Here is a 17,989-nt window from a genome sequence, read left to right as displayed (position 1 = left end):
GTGAAGGATAACACTAAAGTCATACCAAATACATTTACATTGAGATGTCATATGTGTTTTACTTTAAAATGTGCAGCAAATTATAATTTTTAAGCCTGAAATTTAAAGTACTTTTATTTCCAGAATTAATATAAATTTTTCTTCCTAAGTAAGTTTTTTTTTAGTCCCTAGGTAAGATAGCAGCACCTCAGAGATGATTTGGAAAATAAATGAGTTGATAAGAGGTAAGTGTAGCACTCAGGGAGCACACACGGGTCAAGAAGGCTCTCCCCTGAAAGAAAGTGCAGGAGCACTATGGAATAAGCCCCAACCACAAACGCAGGTTCTTGTGGCCATGCATCCTGCTGGTGGCACCCTGAGACCAAACTTGCTCCTCTGGATCTCCCTGGCAAGAGTCTTGGAGAAACCTGTGCAGTCATGCCATGGTCCAGGAGAAGCCACTATCAATATGTCCTCTGATAGCCACAGTCGGCTCAAGGGGAGGGATGCCCAGATCATAAGGATTGCCTGCAATGGAGCAGTGAGTGGAAAAATGGCCTCATAGAGGTGTTGTGATGCCTAAGCTAGAGAGGTTTCATCCTCTTCAGTTTCTCTTGCTGAGTATGTTTGATATACTCCTAAGTGAAATAAGGAGGCTGCTATGGTCTGAATGTTTGTGTCCCTCCAAATTTATATGTTGAAACCAAACCCCCAATGCAATAGTTTTAAGAGGTGGGAACTCTGGGGAAATTATTAAATCATGAGGGCCTCATGAATGCAATTCGTGCCAATATAAAGGAAGGTGAAGGGAACATGTGTGTCCCTTTCACCATGTGAAGACACAGCATTTGCTCCTTCTGCCATGTGAGGATGCAGCACGTAGGTGCCATCTCTGAAGCACAGCAAGTCCTCACCAGACACTGAATCTGCTGGTGCCTTGACCTTGGACTCCCCATCCTTCAAAAACGCAGGAAACAAATTTCTGTCATTGATAAATTACCCAGTCTAAGGCATTTTGTTATAGCAGCCCAAACTAAGACAGAGGGTTTTTGAGAAGTTATTACTACTGGTCCAAAATGTTTCTACCAATTCACAGAAACCATCACACCAACAGCTGTTTAGGTACCTTAAACAGGTAAATATATGATTAGGTAATTATATTAAATCTCTGTGTCACAAAAGGTAGAAGAATCTTAAATGTTAAAGAGTCAAAAGAAGTAGAAATATGCCTCTCAATTTCAAATCAAAAGAAGAAAAAGCAAATCAAGTAACTCTCAAAGCTTTCAGAAAAAAAGGATAGAACTAATTATTCAAATACATCAAACATTGTTTTCCATTTATTCTTCTATATCAGAAACCATTGCTGCTATAACTAGCAATAATCTCTTAAGATTTGTTGTTGGAAGAAAAGAGGCAGATGTATATTTAATTTCCCTCCAACTCCACAGATAACCAAATGAGGAGTCTGGCTGTCACAGGGACTATCTAGCCCACCAGGCCAAAAGGCCTGTGTTTATTGTTAGAGTGTCCTGAATGAGGCGGGCATAGACTCTGAGCAGTGTACCTTACATGATAACTGCTCTGTCCTCAAACTACCCTAATATGAAAAAGTTTCTTTTTTATTACCAACCATAACTCAGAGAAACCCTATCATCCCTAAAATCTCGGATATGAGGAAAATGGAGAATGACATTTGCCTTTAAGTACACATAATTACATTTAAGCATAGATGAAAGCACATGCCACTCAATAAATATATGAAGTTGGGCAAATTATTGAATCTCTGACCTCTGGTTTCCTCATTTTTACAAAGAAGATAGCAAATCAGTCTGAGGATCAAATGAAGTAGACTATAGGAAACAACTTGCGTGGTAGCTGAGGTGTCAGAGGCACAAAATGGTAGTTCCTTAACACTTTCCACTCTTATTGTGAATGGTTAATGTGGTGCAAAATAGAACAAATGGCTAAGGAGATGTAGGTGCTATATTATGCCATCTGGAGCTCACCGCCAGGAATGTCCAGCCAGTGTTTTGTCCTTCAGTTTCCAGAGGGCTTGTTTCTGAAGCTCAGTCGAATGTTTTTGCTAGCTATCTATCCCTAGAGAATTCCTTATCATCAAAGTTTTTTAAGCTGGATTGCCCTTTTTCTTTTCTTTTTTTTTTTTTTTTTTTCAGAGAAATCTTTGTGCACTGTTGTCCTTTTTCTGAAGATTCTTTCCTCTTTCTGGGGTAAAAGGCTTGCCAAGATAGCCCTCTTAACCATTTCCTCTTGGCTCTTTACCTTCTCTGTCCTTGGACAGAAAAATGGACATTTGCAAATGTTAGGACACTCTTCCAAGCCTGACTTGTCTCTTGCCCCAACATCCAGAAAGAGCAGCAGCCTGCTGCCTGGGGGAGAAAAAGGGAAACTTCGTTTCCAGTCCATTGATTAAATATGTCAGATTTTCTCTCTTGGAAACAATGGGCAACGAGGGGAGCATTCTTGGGAGTCTATTTTGAGCTGAACAAAAATAACCGTTTTGATTTAGGAAAAAAAAATATGTTTAGCATTATTATCAGATACCACCCGCACATTTTCACTTGTTTTTCATTCTAAACAGACCTGAACTTCCACTATGACATCAATTCATTGTCCTAGCTTTTGAACATGCCTTCGAACAACTCTTTTCTCTGCCTGTAATGATTTTTCCTCCTTCTTCAGTCAGAGAATTCCTAGTATATTTATCCATTCAACAAACGTTTATTTGGAGAAAGCCTGGCTGGACGCATGGGTGAGGGAGTCATGAGGACATCAGAAGGTGGTGCTGAGTTGCAGCAGAGGAGAGGGGACTTTGCTTAGAGAGAAATAACAGTTGTGAGCACAGGGCTAAGGTTGTTGCCGGGGAAACATCCCTATTCAAGCTTTGTGAAAGAGGAGTCACCATTGATATATTTATTATTCATCTCCCAGTCACTCTTGTGGTTGGCCGACGCCGTTTTGGTGCACCATTCAGATACCCTGTACTGGGCCAATGCGCCACCTCCAGCTTCTATGAGTGTTGGCTGCAAAAGGCTTCCAGCAGCTCTCCTTCTCTAAAGAATTGCCCTCAGCTGACAGGAGTCAGCTCTCTGAAAGTTAAGTACCTATGCCCTCAAGGAGAGCCCTGCAGCCTATCACAACACTATACTGGAATGCGAAAGGCTGGCCCCTTGCTGTTTCCTCCTTTCACACCTTCCTTTTACTCTTCCATCCTTCTAGACCACTTCCAAGGCTCCCCCATCCTAGGCATCACCTACTGTAGAAAACCATCCTGGAAGGAATTCTCTCCAACCTGGCTAAGTGCTCCTCTCTGCTTGTTTCAATCACTTTGAAATTTCTAATGTCAAAAATACTTCCTGGCTCTTAACGTTTGGCTTCAATAAATATTTGCTGAGTCAGGGAATAAAGGAATGAGTAAACTGCTAGTGCTCATTTAATATATTTAACAGTTTACCGTGGCCTAACAGCATAGAGCTTCTGTCATCAAATAAGTTGCTTGCCAAAAGCTTTAACTTGTTAAAAATGTTTATGTGATGTTTTAATGAAAGAATATGCTAGGCAGTAAATTAGTTTCATGAGGAAATCCCTGTGAAAGCAACCAACCCACTGGCTGAATAAGAGGAACTCAAAAAGTCCTCGTTCAATAAAACAATGAACTGGAGGGGATTCTCCTTTAAAAAACCTTCACAATTTTTTTCAAGTGAAATGCTCTCTCCCATCAGACTACTGGAAAATCGTAGAGCTCCTGTCTAGACTATCAAACAAGATACCACCTTTTTCTTTTCCAGCAATTTTCTGCTTCCTGGGCCACCACAGTCTTCTATGCTGTTTTTGATTGAAACCATTTTCGGAGAAGAATCAACACCAAAGGTCAGACTTATACAATTTCATCATCTCTTGAATTATACTTTCTAATATTTCTCTAACTGCAACTCTATTAAGCACCTTCTTTATCCTACTACTGAACTCCTAGAAAGTAAACTTCAATTCTCATACAGTTTGTAACCTCTGATCATCACTTAAGACTCAAAAACACCTTCAAAGTAGTTTGGAGCCTGAACTGTGGAGATCCAGACCAATTAGAAGTTGCCCTCAAAATGCCCAGTTTTCCAGTTTGCCAATTAGGCTTTGCCTCAAGCACTGTTTTTACTGAATTAGCTGAACAAGGAGCTAGGCTGAAAAAGGAAGCTCACCACCACCACAACCTTCCACATCTATAAGCTTCTGACAAAATATTTTTCATCTCCAATGTTCATCTGAGCCACACGAACAGAGTTTGATATTTTAACCTGACTTAGAGATTATCACTTTTTTTTCTTTTTCTCATTTCTCGAGGTAGTTATGTTTTATTGCTTTGGACCATCCAAGCCCTTGAACGAATGTTTAGTTTCTGCTTTCAAACAAAGACTTTTGTCCAAAGAGTTCCTGGGTTCTCCAGATGCTTTGTTTCCTTTGGTTTTATGCTTCCCTCATCTCTGCATCTGTCTCCAATCCCCAGGACCAAATCTTTTGTAATAGATATCTGTTCTAATTTTGAAGTGGTCTTTAATTCAAATATGAATTATTCTCTCTTCCTCGTGCCTGTGTTAACAATGACAAGAAGCAGAACAAGCCAATCAGAAGGCATTAGTCATCACTGTCCTCGCCAAAGGCCCCAAAACCCCAGCACTATGGAAAAGGAGAGCACAATCCTTATGCCATGTTCAGCTTAAACCAACAATCAACTCAGGCTGTCAGCCAGGCTACATGGCTACTAAGCTTGATAGATTTCAACTTAAAGGCCCTTTAGATCCTCCATATCCCTAATTGTAATCTTGCTAACATGGAAGATGTCATTAAGAAAGTAGAGATTTAATCATTTCATTTAAAAAAATGCTTATATCATACTTTAATTACATTCAGACATCCTGGAGGATTCCCTAAATATTCAGCACATGTAAAACAACCAACACACCAACACATCATTACATGGACAACCACATGTTAAAGGAATAACTGACATAATTATTTGGGTCATATAGAACAAATTCACTTTACTCGTACCTGTCATTATCAATCTCACATCAAAGTGGAATTTGGCACTTTTTAAAAAAATCTGTGATCTGCATTACTTAAGTAATAGCTTTAATTTTCCCGTAAAAAATCTAGACCAAAAATAGGAAGGTGATGCCTGAAGATTTTTCAAATAGACATTAAGTGTATTTCATGCTACTGGCATTATTTCTTCTCAGAATGTTTCTACAGTATCCAAATTATTCATATAATGATTTGGGTTTGGCAGAATTTTTATGAGCCCATATTTTCAGATATTCAGCAACACTTATCAGCCATTGATCAGGTGCTTTCTAAGGGTCAGTTCTCAGTCTAGAATAAATAACAAAAAGAGACAAACGTCTTGCTCTCACGCAGCTTATAGTAGGGAGTGGGAGAGATTAAACAAATTATGGCACTTATCAATGTATGATTATAAACTGTGATGTGTCCTAAAGGAAAGGCATATGGTGTCTTGAAAATATGAAACAGCAGAACCTGACTGGACTGAGGATTTTTCTAGATAGCATATGTTCTGAGCTCTGAAAGGTGAATGTATGTTGGAGACTACGGGCAGGGTGAGAGCCAAGAAGGGTGCAGGCCATGTTAAAGGACATGACAGAGGCCACCGCGGCTGCCCAGCCAGAGGAGAGTAGAATATTTTAAGGCTGGAGAATTAAGCAGAAAATAAAACATAAACACTTTGAAGCCATATTAAGGATTTTTGTTCTTTTTCCTAAGAAAAATAGTAAGATATGAAAGGTTTTCAGTGGGCTGTGTTATAATCCGGTCTGCATTTGTAAAAGGTCAGTCTGGCTGCAGTGTAGACAATGTACTGGGGAATGGAGGAGCATGTGGAGTAGCAATGTAGGGGTGTCCGGGTATGAAATGATGGGGACTTTCACCTTGGCCTGTCAGCAAAATGTGGAAATGCCGGATAACTCAAAAAATACAGAAAGAGATGGGTGCAGATGCTGACAAGTTCTTTTCTATTACTGGTAGAGAATGGTAGTATTCATGGCATATAGAAGATGAAGCATCTTGTTGCTTAGAGCCCTGAAATTCAATCTTATGTCCTGGAATTTTTGTCCTAGATCTGACTTCAATTTCCCATTCTATATCCTGAGAATATTCTCTATATTCTCAAAGGAACTGGCATAACTTTGCAGGCACCTTGTCTAGGAGCCCTCTTACTTCCATCCACAGAGAAGGTACTACTAGTTATAAGAAACAAATGGCCCAATCACTGTACTTTGGCACACTAATGCAAATAAACTACAAGTTTCTGAAAGGAAGTTATCCACTCAGCCCTTAGTGGCCAAGCGAGGACCTAGGGGTATAGGAAATAAGGCAAAATCTTTTTTATGATCAGCAGACTGATTTGAAGATCCTAGGAGGTCACCCCAGGAGAAGTGGCTCTAAAGGGGTATCCAGTGATAACTGCTGGCAGCAAAATGGGAGCAGAACCCAGCACTTGCTGCTCTGCTCTGAGTAAGCCAAGGAGGTGCAGTTCTCCCGGGGCACCCACTTCAACAGTTACTGCCTAGTACTGCATTGTAGACAGGGTGTAGACAGGGTGTCAGGCAGCTGCTGGAGAAGGTCCTGTTTCAGGTGTCCAGGGAGTGCTAGTGTGGAGGCTGGGGGAAGAAAGGAGTCTCTTTGGGGCTCCTGTAATTAATGTTATAAGTGATGTTCCCAAATATTCATCTTTGCAGTTTGGCTAATTTACCATTTAAAGGCATCCAAGATTGCTGTAGCGTGACTGCTTTTATAATGTATGTATAATAATTACAGATTATTTTCAAAAATTTTATCAATTTGAAATGCTTGATTTGAGAAAGGCAAATTGGAATCAAAAATCAGCTTATATTATTGCAAGAATCTTTAATATTACATTTGTCAATGAAAGGGGAAAAATTAAAATAAAATAAAAAATATAATTTCAATTGTCAAGGTCTTTAAATGGTTGTAAAAACAGTCTTTAACTTTATTAACTATTTGGGTAAATGGTTTCTTGATGATGGCATCTATTGGAATTTTGGACAGATAATCACTGAAATAATAATTATGTGTAACTCTCTAAAATAGAAACAGAAGCAAGTTTTTCAAAATCTGCTCTTCAAAATTTGTGCTGTCACGTATGTTTATTGCGGCACTATTCACAATAGCAAAGACTTGGAATCAACCCAAATGTCCATCAGCGACAGACTGGATTAAGAAAATGTGGCACATAGACACCATGGAATACTATGCAGCCATCAAAAAGGATGAGTTTGTGTCCTTTGTAGGGACATGGATGCAGCTGGAAACCATCATTCTTAGCAAACTATCACAAGAACAGAAAACCAAACACCGCATGTTCTCACTCATAGGTGGGAACTGAACAATGAGATCACTTGGACTCAGGAAGGGGAACATCACACACCGGGGCCTATCATGGGGAGGGGGGAGGGGGGAGGGGGGAGGGATTGCATTGGGAGTTATACCTGATGTAAATGACGAGTTGATGGGTGCTGACGAGTTGATGGGTGCAGCACAGCAACATGGCACAAGTATACATATGTAACAAACCTGCACGTTATGCACATGTACCCTAGAACTTAAAGTATAATAATAATTTAAAAAAAAAAAAATTGTGCTGTTTTACCAAAATCTGCATTTTGGTAAAATTTACATTTAAAATTTTACATTTTAGTTTTTATGATTATATGTCACCAAACACTATATAAATGCCTTCAAATCTTTTCCAGCTTACCTCAGTGTGCTCTACAAATACTATCATTTTTGTGCACTTCATAAAAGGTACTCATGGCTGGGTGCTGTGGCTCATGCCTATGATGCCAGCACTTAGAGAGGCTGAGGTGGGAGGACTGCTTGAAGGCAGGAGTTCAAGACAAGCCTGGGCAACATAGCGAGACTCTGTCTCTACAAAATAAAAGTTAAAAAAAATTAACCAAGCATGATGATGTATGCCTGTAGTCCCTGCTATTTGGGAGGCTGAGTCAAGAGGACCACTTGAGCCCAGGAATCTGAGACTGCAGTGAGCTGTGATCACACCACTAAACTCCAACTTGGACAACAGAGCAATACCCTGTCTCAAAAAAAAAGGTATTCAGGTTCCATAACAGCAAGTTACAAGAACCAAAATAATAATCATTATCAGAACTTTTACTCCTGGATCCATATGGTTTGTGAATACAGGTTTTCATCCTTTAATGTACTCATCTGTGCTCTGTCCAACTTTCCATGATCTTCCTTAACTCCTTCGCAGCTAAAGCTCAAAAAAAAGAATCACATTTCTTCCTTCCTTTGCATTTCTGGTTGAATTATTTTAGAGACAGAGTGAGAAAAGAATACAGAATTCAACAGGCAGGTATGATCAGAAAGAACACAACACAAAGTATTTAAGTGTTAGGAATACACAAACAAATATAAATATATGCACAAGTGCCATGAGGCCTGGAAATTTTAAGGGAAAGCACCATATTAATATGACTCTAAAAATCAAAATTTCATCAGGTCGATCAAATGTATTTACAAGCATTTTTGTCAATGGATAAATACTGCTTTTCAATACATGGCAAGTATACAAACTCCGGAAAATTACTCTCTCACAGAATGTCAGGTAGGAGATAGTTGGGAATCTGGATTTAAAAACAACAACAACTAAGGGAAGAGCCAGTTGTGTACTGAATGATATGAGAACCTGATTAGAAGCAAATGCTTCATTTCAGTAACAGACTTAGGTTCCACAAAAATTCTCCAGTGTATTTACAGAAAGTCAATCTAATCATACCACACTGGTTGCCCAGAAGAAACATCAAGAACATGCTTGAAGTGAAATCAACCCCCTTGGAACTTTAGGCAAAGTGACATAAGCCCTGAAACTTGGCTGTAGTACCAATGATGTGGAAAAGAATGATATGCTTTCAATTTGAAGAGACTCACTTGGCCCTTGGGTGGTGCCCTAAAAGCTATACAACAGTTTGTGGCTAATTGTTCCCGGAAAAAAATGGAAAATCAGTTGGACCAAAATCTCCATGATTTCTATCTTTGCCGAAACTAAAACACATATTAGTTCTTTTTGTAAAACTAAAATATTACCAATTAGTCACAAGCTGGCTCTTTTTGATCGTGCCGTAAATAGCTATTGGAAAGGTACTACATCCAGGATGCCAAATATAAAAGGGAATATAACTGCTTGGCTCCACTGCTTTCGAGATGGGTAAGAAAAAGTACCCTTCTAATTTCATGATTAAAAATGTTAACTTTTTAACTTTGTTCACCCTGGCAGCCTTTAACAAGATTTCTCTTTCACTGGCCTAATCAATGTTCAATATCCCTTATATACAGATCATTAAGCCATGTAGCAATTGAGATAAAGACCTAACATGAAGAATTCTATTCTGAGATCCAGAAGAAATGAATCACAGACCCAGTTTGGTTTTTTTCACATCTTTGTAATACTGAATACACCCCTACCCTTCCCAAGTCTTTGGTTACTTGGCGTGTTCAGAGTATGCTTTCCACAGTCCTAGAGAGAAAAAGTAAGTTTTGTTAGTACCTGACTCCATTGAAAGATGTGCCATTTAAAAGATCGTAAAAGACCTTTTTAATAATGACTTTGTATTTCTTTTAGAATAAAATTTAAAATTAAAAAACATTTTATCATGATCTTTAAGTCCTGAACAGTTGACGTTCCTGCCTATCTGTTCAGTCTCCTTTTGTACTTTTCTCCCTGATACTGTGTATGCTTCAGTGACATGAATGCATCTTCTGTTACACCGACTGCATGTTCTCCTTCTTGCCCCAGGGCCTTGGCACATGTTCCCTCTGTGTAAAATGTACCCAGTTGCCACCCCCACCCAAGGAAATTTCTCTGAGCTTTCAATTTTATTAAACTGACAAATAAAAATTATACATATTTATGTGGTACAGCATAACTTTTTAATATATGTATATATTGTGGAACGGCTAAATCAAGCTAATTAACCTAACAATTACCTACCGTTCTTATATTTTTTGTGATGAGAACACTTAAAATATACTCTTTTACAAATTTTCAGATATACACTATGTTGCTGTTAAATATACTTACCATGGTGAACAATAGATCTCTTGAACATATTCTTCCTGTCTTACTGAAATTTGTGTTCTTTGACCACCATCTCCCCAAATCCCTGCCCTCAGTCCCTTGTAACCACTACTTTCTGCTACTGTGACCCTTATAAGTGAGATCATGTGGTATTTATCTTTCTGTGCCTGGCTTATTTCACTTAAGGTAATGCTCTCCAGGTTCATCCATATTGTCGCAAATGACAGAATTCCATTTTTAATTTTTTGAGGAAACTCCCTGTGATTTTTCATAATGGCTGTACTGTACTAACTTACATTTCCACCAAGAGTGTGCCAGGTTTTTTCCCCACATGCTCGCCAACATTTGTTATTGTTTCTCTTTTTAATAATAGCCATTTCTGATAGGTAAGGTGATACCTCATTATGGCTGATGATTAGCGATGTTGAGCATTTTTTTTTATTTTTTTGTCCTTCCTTTTTAAATTTTTTTTTTTTTTTTTTGAGATAGGGTCTCACACTGTGGCCTAGGCTGGAGTGCAGTGATGAGATCTTATCTCACTGCAACCTTCACCTCCCAGGTACAAGCAGTTCTCACGCCTCAGCCTCCCAAGTAGCAGGGACTACAGGCACATGCCACCACATTCAGCTAATTTTTGTATTTTTAGTAAAAACAGGGTTTTATCATGTTGGCCAGGCTGGTCTGGAACTCCTGAGCTAAAGCTATCTACCTGCCTCGGCCTCTCAAAATGCTGGGATTACAGGCGTGAGCCACCACATCCAGCCAGCATTTTTTTCATATACATGTTGACCATTTATATACCTGTTGGTACATTTACCTTTTTGAAAACGTCTGTTCAGAATCTTTGCCCATTCTTTAAACGGATTATTTATGTTCTTGCCTTTAAGTTATCTGAGTTCTTCATATATTTTGGATATCAGTACCTTATCATATACATAGCTTGAAAATATTTATTCCCATTCCATAGGTCATCTCTTCACTCTCTTGATTGCTTTCTTTGCTGTGCCGGTGCTTTTTGGATTGATGTAATCCCATTTGTCTCTCTCTGCTTTTGCTGCCTGTACCCTTGGGATCATACCAAAAAAAAATCATTACCCAGACCAGTGTAAAAGAGCTTTTAACCTATGCTTTCTTTTAGTAATTGTATAGTTACAAGCCTTACATTTGAGTCTCTAATCTATTCTGAGTTGGTTTTGGCACATGGTATAAGATAAAGGTCTAGTTTCATTCTTCTGCATGTGGATATACAGTTTTTCCAAAACTGCTTACTGAAAAGATTGTTCTTTCCCCATTGAGTGGTCTTGGCAGCCTTGTTAAAAATCTGAGTTCTCCATTCTGTTCCAGTGGTGATATGGTTTGGCTCTGTGTCCCCACACAAATCTCACCTTGAATTGTAAGCCCCACATGTCAAGCATGGGACCAGGTAGACACAATTGAATCATTGGGGCTGTTTCCCCCATGCTGTTAATAGGAAATCTCATGAGATCTGATGGTGCCATAAGCATCTGGCATTTCCCCTGCTTGCACTCACTCTGTCCTGCTGCCCTGTGAAGAGGGTACCTGCTTCTCCTTTGCCTTCTGCCATTATTGAAAGTTTTCTGAGACCTCCCAAGCAATGCAGAAATGTGAGTCTATTAAACCTCTTTCCTTTATAAATTACCCAGTCTCGGGTATTTTTTCATAGCGGTGTGAGAATGGACAAATATAGTAAATTGGTACCACAGAGAGTGGAGTGCCGCTATAAAGACATGTGAAAATGTGGAAGCAACTTTAGAACTGGGTAACAGGCAGAGGTTGGAACAGTTTGGAGGACTCAGAAGAAAACAGGAAAATGTGGGAAAGTTTGGAACTTCCTAGAGACTTGGAGGGCTCAGAAGACGTGGGAATATTTGGAGCTTCCCAGAGACTTGTTGAATGGCTTTGACCAAAATGCTGATAGCAATATGGACAATGAAGTCCAGGCTGAGGTGGTCACAGATGGAGATGAGGAAGTTGTTGGCAACTGGAGTAAAGGTCACCCTTGCTATGCAAAAAGACTGTTGGCATTTTGCCTCTGCCCTAGAGATCTGTGGAACTTTGAACTTGAAAGAGATGATCTAGGGTATTTGGTGGAAGAAATGTCTAAGTGGCAAAGTGTTCAAGAGAAAGCAGAGCATAAAAGTTTGAAAAATATCCAGCCTGACCATGCAATAGAAAATAAAAACCCAATTTCTGGGGAGAAATTCCAGCCTGCCGCAGAAATTTGCACAAGCAATGAGGAATGGAATGTTAATCACCAAAACAATGGGGAAAATGTCAGAGACCTTCATGGCAGCCCTTCCCATCACAGGACTGGAGGCCTATGAGGGAAAAATGGTTGCAGGGGCCCAGTCCAAGGCCACTCTGCTCTGTGCAGCCTCAGGTCATGGTGCCATGTGTCCCAGCTGCTTCAGCTCCAGCCCTGGCTAAAAAGGGTCAGTATACAGCTCAGGCCATTGCTTCAGAGGGTGCAAACTCGGAGCCTTGGCAGCTTACACGTGGTGTTGGGCCTGTGTGTGCACAGAAGTCAACAACTGAGGTTTGGGAACCTCCACATAGATTTCAGAGGATGTAGGGAAATGCCTGGATGTCCAGACAGAAGTCTCCTGCAGGGGCAGAGCCCTCATGGAGAACCTCTGTGAGGGCAGTGCAGAAGGAAAATGTGAGGTTGGGGACTCCACACAGAGTCCCCATGGGGGCACTGCCAAGAGGAGCTGTGAAAAAAAGGCCACTGTTCTCCAGACCCCAGAATGGTAGATCAACCAACAGCTTGCACCATGTACCTGGAAAAGCCACAGACAATCAATGCCAGCAGTGAAAACAGCCAGCATGGGCTGTACCCTGCAAAGCCAGAGGGGCAGAGCTGCCCAAGACCATGGGAGCCCACCTCTTGCATCAGCATGACGTAGATGTGAGAAATGGAGTGAAAGGAGTTAATTTTGGAACTTAAGGTTTAATGATTGCTCTATTGGATTTCAGACTTGCATGGGGCCTGTAGCCCCTTTGCTTTAGTTAATTTCTCCCATTGGAATGGGTATACCCAATACCTGTATCCCCATTGTATCTAGGAAGTAACTAACTTGCTTTTGATTTTACAGGCTCATAGGCAGACAGGACTCACCTTGTCTCAGATGAGACTTTGGACTTGGACTTTTGGGTTAATGTTGGAATGAGTAAAGACTCTGGGCAACTGTTGGAAGGGCATGATTGTGTTGTGAAATGTGAGGACATGAGATTTGGGAGGGGCCAGGACAGAATGATATGGTTAGGCTTTGTGTCCCCAACCAAATCTCATCTTGAATTGTAATCCTCATGTGGGACCAGGTAGAGGTAATTGAATCACAGGGGCTATTTCCCTTAATCTGTTCTTGTGATAATGAGTGAGTCTCATGAGATCTTATGGTTTTATAAGTGTCTGGAATTTCTCCTGCTTGCACTTACTCCATCCTGCCACCCTGTGAAGAATGTGCCTGCTTCTCCTTTGCCCACCATGATTGTAAGTTTCCTGAGGCTTCCCAAGCAATGCAGAACTGTGAGTCTATTAAACCTCTTTCCTTTATAAATTACCCAGTCTCAGATATTTCTTCATAGCAGTGTATGAATACACTAATATAATTGGTCTATGAGTCTGTTTTTTTGCCAGTACCATGCTGTTTTGATTATATAGCTTTGTAGTAAATTTTTGCAATCTGATAGTGTGATGCCTCCAGCTCTGTTCTTTTTGCTGTAGATTGCTTTGGCTACTGAGGTCTTTTGTGCTTCCACACAAATTTTAGAATATTTTTTCTATGAAAAATGTCATCAGAATTTTGATAAGGATTGAATTTTATCTGTATATTGCTTTGGGTAGAATGGATATTTTAACAATATTAATTCTTTCAATCCATGTATATAGGATATGTTTTTATTTATTTGTGTCTTCAACTTCTTATATTAATGTTTTATAATTTTCAGTGTACAGATCTTTCAGCTTTTTAAAAAAATTTATTCCTAAGTACTTTTTGTAGCTGTTCTAAATGGGATTGTTTTCTCAAATAGTTCATTGTTAGTGTATAAAAATGTTATTGATTTTTGTATGTTGACTTTGTATCATGAAACTTTACTGAATTTCCTTGTTAGCTCCAACAGCTTTTGCATAAAGTCTTTAGGGATTTTTATATATAAAAGCATGTCATCTTCAAACAGAGACAATTAAAATTTTCCATTTCCAGTTAGGGTGCATGTTATTTCTTTCTTTTGTCTAATTGTTGTGGTTAGAACCTCCAGTACTATGTTGAATAGATGTGGTGAGAGTGCGCATCTTTGTCTTGTTCCTTATCTCAGAGGAAAATCTTTCAACTTTTCACCATCAAGTATGATATTATCTGTGGGCTTGTCATATACGACTTTTATGTTGTTTTGGTACATTTCTTCTATATCTAATTTGTTGCAAGTTTTTACGATGAAATGATGTGAAATTTGTTCAAATGCTTACTCTGCATCTATTGAGATGATCATATGGTTTTTGTCCTTCATTCTGTTAATGTGATGGATCACATCAAATATATTATTAATGTACTGTAAGACCCCTCCCTTCTGGCTCTCATTATCATTATTTATGCATTTAATGAATATTTATAGAGTGCTGACTATGTTCCAGTTACTTGGGGCACTTGGAATAGAACAGTGAACAAAACAATGTCCCTTTCCTCATGGAGCTTTTATTCTGATGGGAGGAGAAAATTAATAAAAGGGCAAATTGATATGTAAAAACTGACAGTGATAAATTCTATTAAAAAATAAAATTGGGCAAGAGGACAGAAAATGGTGAGCAATTCAATCTTGATCAAGTGGTCAAAGAGTGCCTGCTGATGAGAAGAAACATTTGAGAAAAGAAAGCCCTGAGGCAAGTTTCTAAATAGTGCTTAAAGCTATGCAATTGGCGGCCATCACTTGGTGAATAGATGCATCTAGAGAAGCAGAGAAATGGTTCAAGGACTGAATAGTACGGCACTTATCCATTTAGAAGTTGGGAACATGAGTCTTGTGCAGCCAATGAGACTGAGAAGAAACAGCCGGAAAGGTAGAAGAATCAAGAGTTGTATCCATCACTAACCATCAGAGAAATACAAATCAAAACCACAACGAGATACCATCTTACACCAGTCAGAATGGCTATTACTAAAGAGTCCAAAACAATAGATGCTGGCAAGGATGTGGAGAAAATGGAATGCTTATGCACTGTTGGTGGGAATGTAAACTAGTACAATCTCTATGGAACACTATGGAGAATTTTCAAAGAACTAAAAATAGAACTACCATTTGATCCAGCAATCTCACTACTGGATATCTATTCAAAGGAAAATAAATCATTACATCAAAAATATGCCTGAACTTGTATGCTTATCATAGCACTATTCACAATAGGAAAGTAATGAAATCAACTTAAGTTTCCATCAACAAAGAATTGGATTTTTAAAATGTGAGAGAGATATATACACATATCTGTATATATATTTTATATATATATATATACACACACACCACATTTTTATATATAATGTGTGTATGTATGTGTGTTTATGTATGTGTATATAAGTATGTATGTATACACACCCACACACACAATGGAATACTACTTAGCCATAAAAAATAATGAAATAATGTCTTTTGTAGCAGCATGGATGGAACTTGAGGCCATTATCCTAAGTAAAATAGCTCAGGAACAGAAAAACAAATACTACACGTTCTCACTTATAAAAGAGAGCTAAACAATGAGTACACATGGACATACAGGGTAGAATAATAAATATTGGAGACTCCAAAAGTTGGAAGGGTGGAAGGGAGTGAGGACTGAAAAATTACCTCTTGGGTACAATGCTCACCATTTGGGTGATGGGTACACTAAAAGCTCAGATTTCACCACTATATGATATATGTAAGAAATCCATACTTGTACTCCTATATATTAAAAAATTAAAAATGTTTAAAGAGTTTTGTCTAAAGGAATAGTGAAGAAAGAAAGTATTTAATCAGAGAGTAGAGTATGATCAACTTTTTCAAAGGATGTTCATAGAATGCAAACTTTGTAAAGGCCAGGATTTTTTTTTAATCTTTTTTTCTTTTACCTTCATGGCCCCAATACCTGAAACAGCGCTGGCATGTGGCATAGCCTCAGAAACATTTGCTAAATGATACCTAGTCTATAGGAGGAGGACTCGCTCTTGACCATTAGATTTAGCCATGCAGAGGTCAGGTCAAGAGTAACCAGAGCAAGAACAGTTTTGGTGCTGTGATAGGTCAAAAGCCCAAGTCAGGTAGATTTAAGACAGAGTAGGAGGGAAAGAAGCAGAGAAAACAAGTCTATCTATGGGCTTTAATGTATGTTTACTTCCTTCATTTACACTGAAAGCTCACCACATATCCACAGTGCCTGGTATATAATTGCTGTTAGATTATATTTTTATAAGAATAAAATGAAAACCAGAAACAGGGATGCAAAATAGAATATTGCAATTATATAAGCATAAAGTCCTCAGAGTATAGGGACAGTGATACTTAAAAAGAAAGGAAGGTGAGACATGGTATTAAGCACAAAATTTAACAGACATGATAGATAATTGTATATATAAAATATAGAAGAATCAAAATATTTGCATTTCTCTGATGGCCAGTAATGATGAGTATTTACATGAAAAAATGCTCATCATCACTGGCCATCAGAGAAATGCAAATCAAAACCACAATGAGATACCATCTCACACCAGTTAGAATGGCAATCATTAAAAAGTCAGGAAACAACAGGTGCTGGAGAGGATGTGGAGAAATAGGAACAATTTTATGCTGTTGGTGGGACTGTAAACTAGTTCAACCATTGTGGAAGACAGTGTGGAGATTCCTCAAGGATCTGGAACTAGAAATACCATTTGACCCAGCCATCCCATTATTGGGTGTATACCTAAAGGATTATAAATCATGCTGCTATAAAGACACATGCACACGTATGTTTATTGCAGCACTATTCACAAAAGCAAAGACTTCGAACCAACCCAAATGTTCATCAATGATAGACTGGATTAAGAAAATATGGCACATATACACCATGGAATACTATGCAGCCATAAAAAAGGATGAGTTCATGTCCTTTGTAGGGACATGGAGGAAACTGGAAACCATCACTCTGAGCAAACTATCGCAGGGACAGGAAACCAAACACCACATGTTCTCACTCATAGGTGAGAACTGAACAATAAGAACACCTGGACACAGGGTGGGGAACATCACACACCGGGGCCTGTCATGGGGTGGAGGAAGTGGGAGAGGGATAGCATTAGGAGATATACCTAATGTAAATGACGAGTTAATGGCTGCAGCACACCAACATGGTACATGTATACAAATGTAGCAAACCTGCCCGCTGTGCACATGTACCCTAGAACTTAAAGTATAATAATAATTTTTAAAAGCAGAAGAATCAAAACATTAGAGAACATAAGACAAGGGAGTTGCCAGTCACACTGAGAGCTGAAATGCAGAGCTAGTTAAATTGTATTTTGAAATACTGAGTTTGAAGAGTGGATACAGTCAAGTGAGATGAAAGAACACTGGACTAAAAGGAACACGTGCTGGATTCCGCACCCATCTCTGCCAGTTTTGTGTTTTCCTCATCTGCAAGATGGGGATGAGGCACAGTGGACTCAGCTTCTGGCTGCAATAATCTTTGATCCTATGAAAGGAGCTCACACTTGAAGATGAGCTATTCTCAAGATGACAGTAGAGCTAGAGTTGTGAAAGTAGGTGTAATTACGAGGATGGTGACAGTTGAAGCTCAGAGAGTATTTGAGTTTGGAGGGAAAAGTGGAAGATGGT

The sequence above is a fragment of the Macaca fascicularis genome, chromosome 8, assembly GCF_037993035.2.
Source record: "Macaca fascicularis isolate 582-1 chromosome 8, T2T-MFA8v1.1".
Lineage (NCBI taxonomy): Eukaryota > Metazoa > Chordata > Mammalia > Primates > Cercopithecidae > Macaca > Macaca fascicularis.
The sequence above is the reverse complement of the archived record's forward strand: the minus strand, read 5'-3'. Positions refer to the sequence as shown.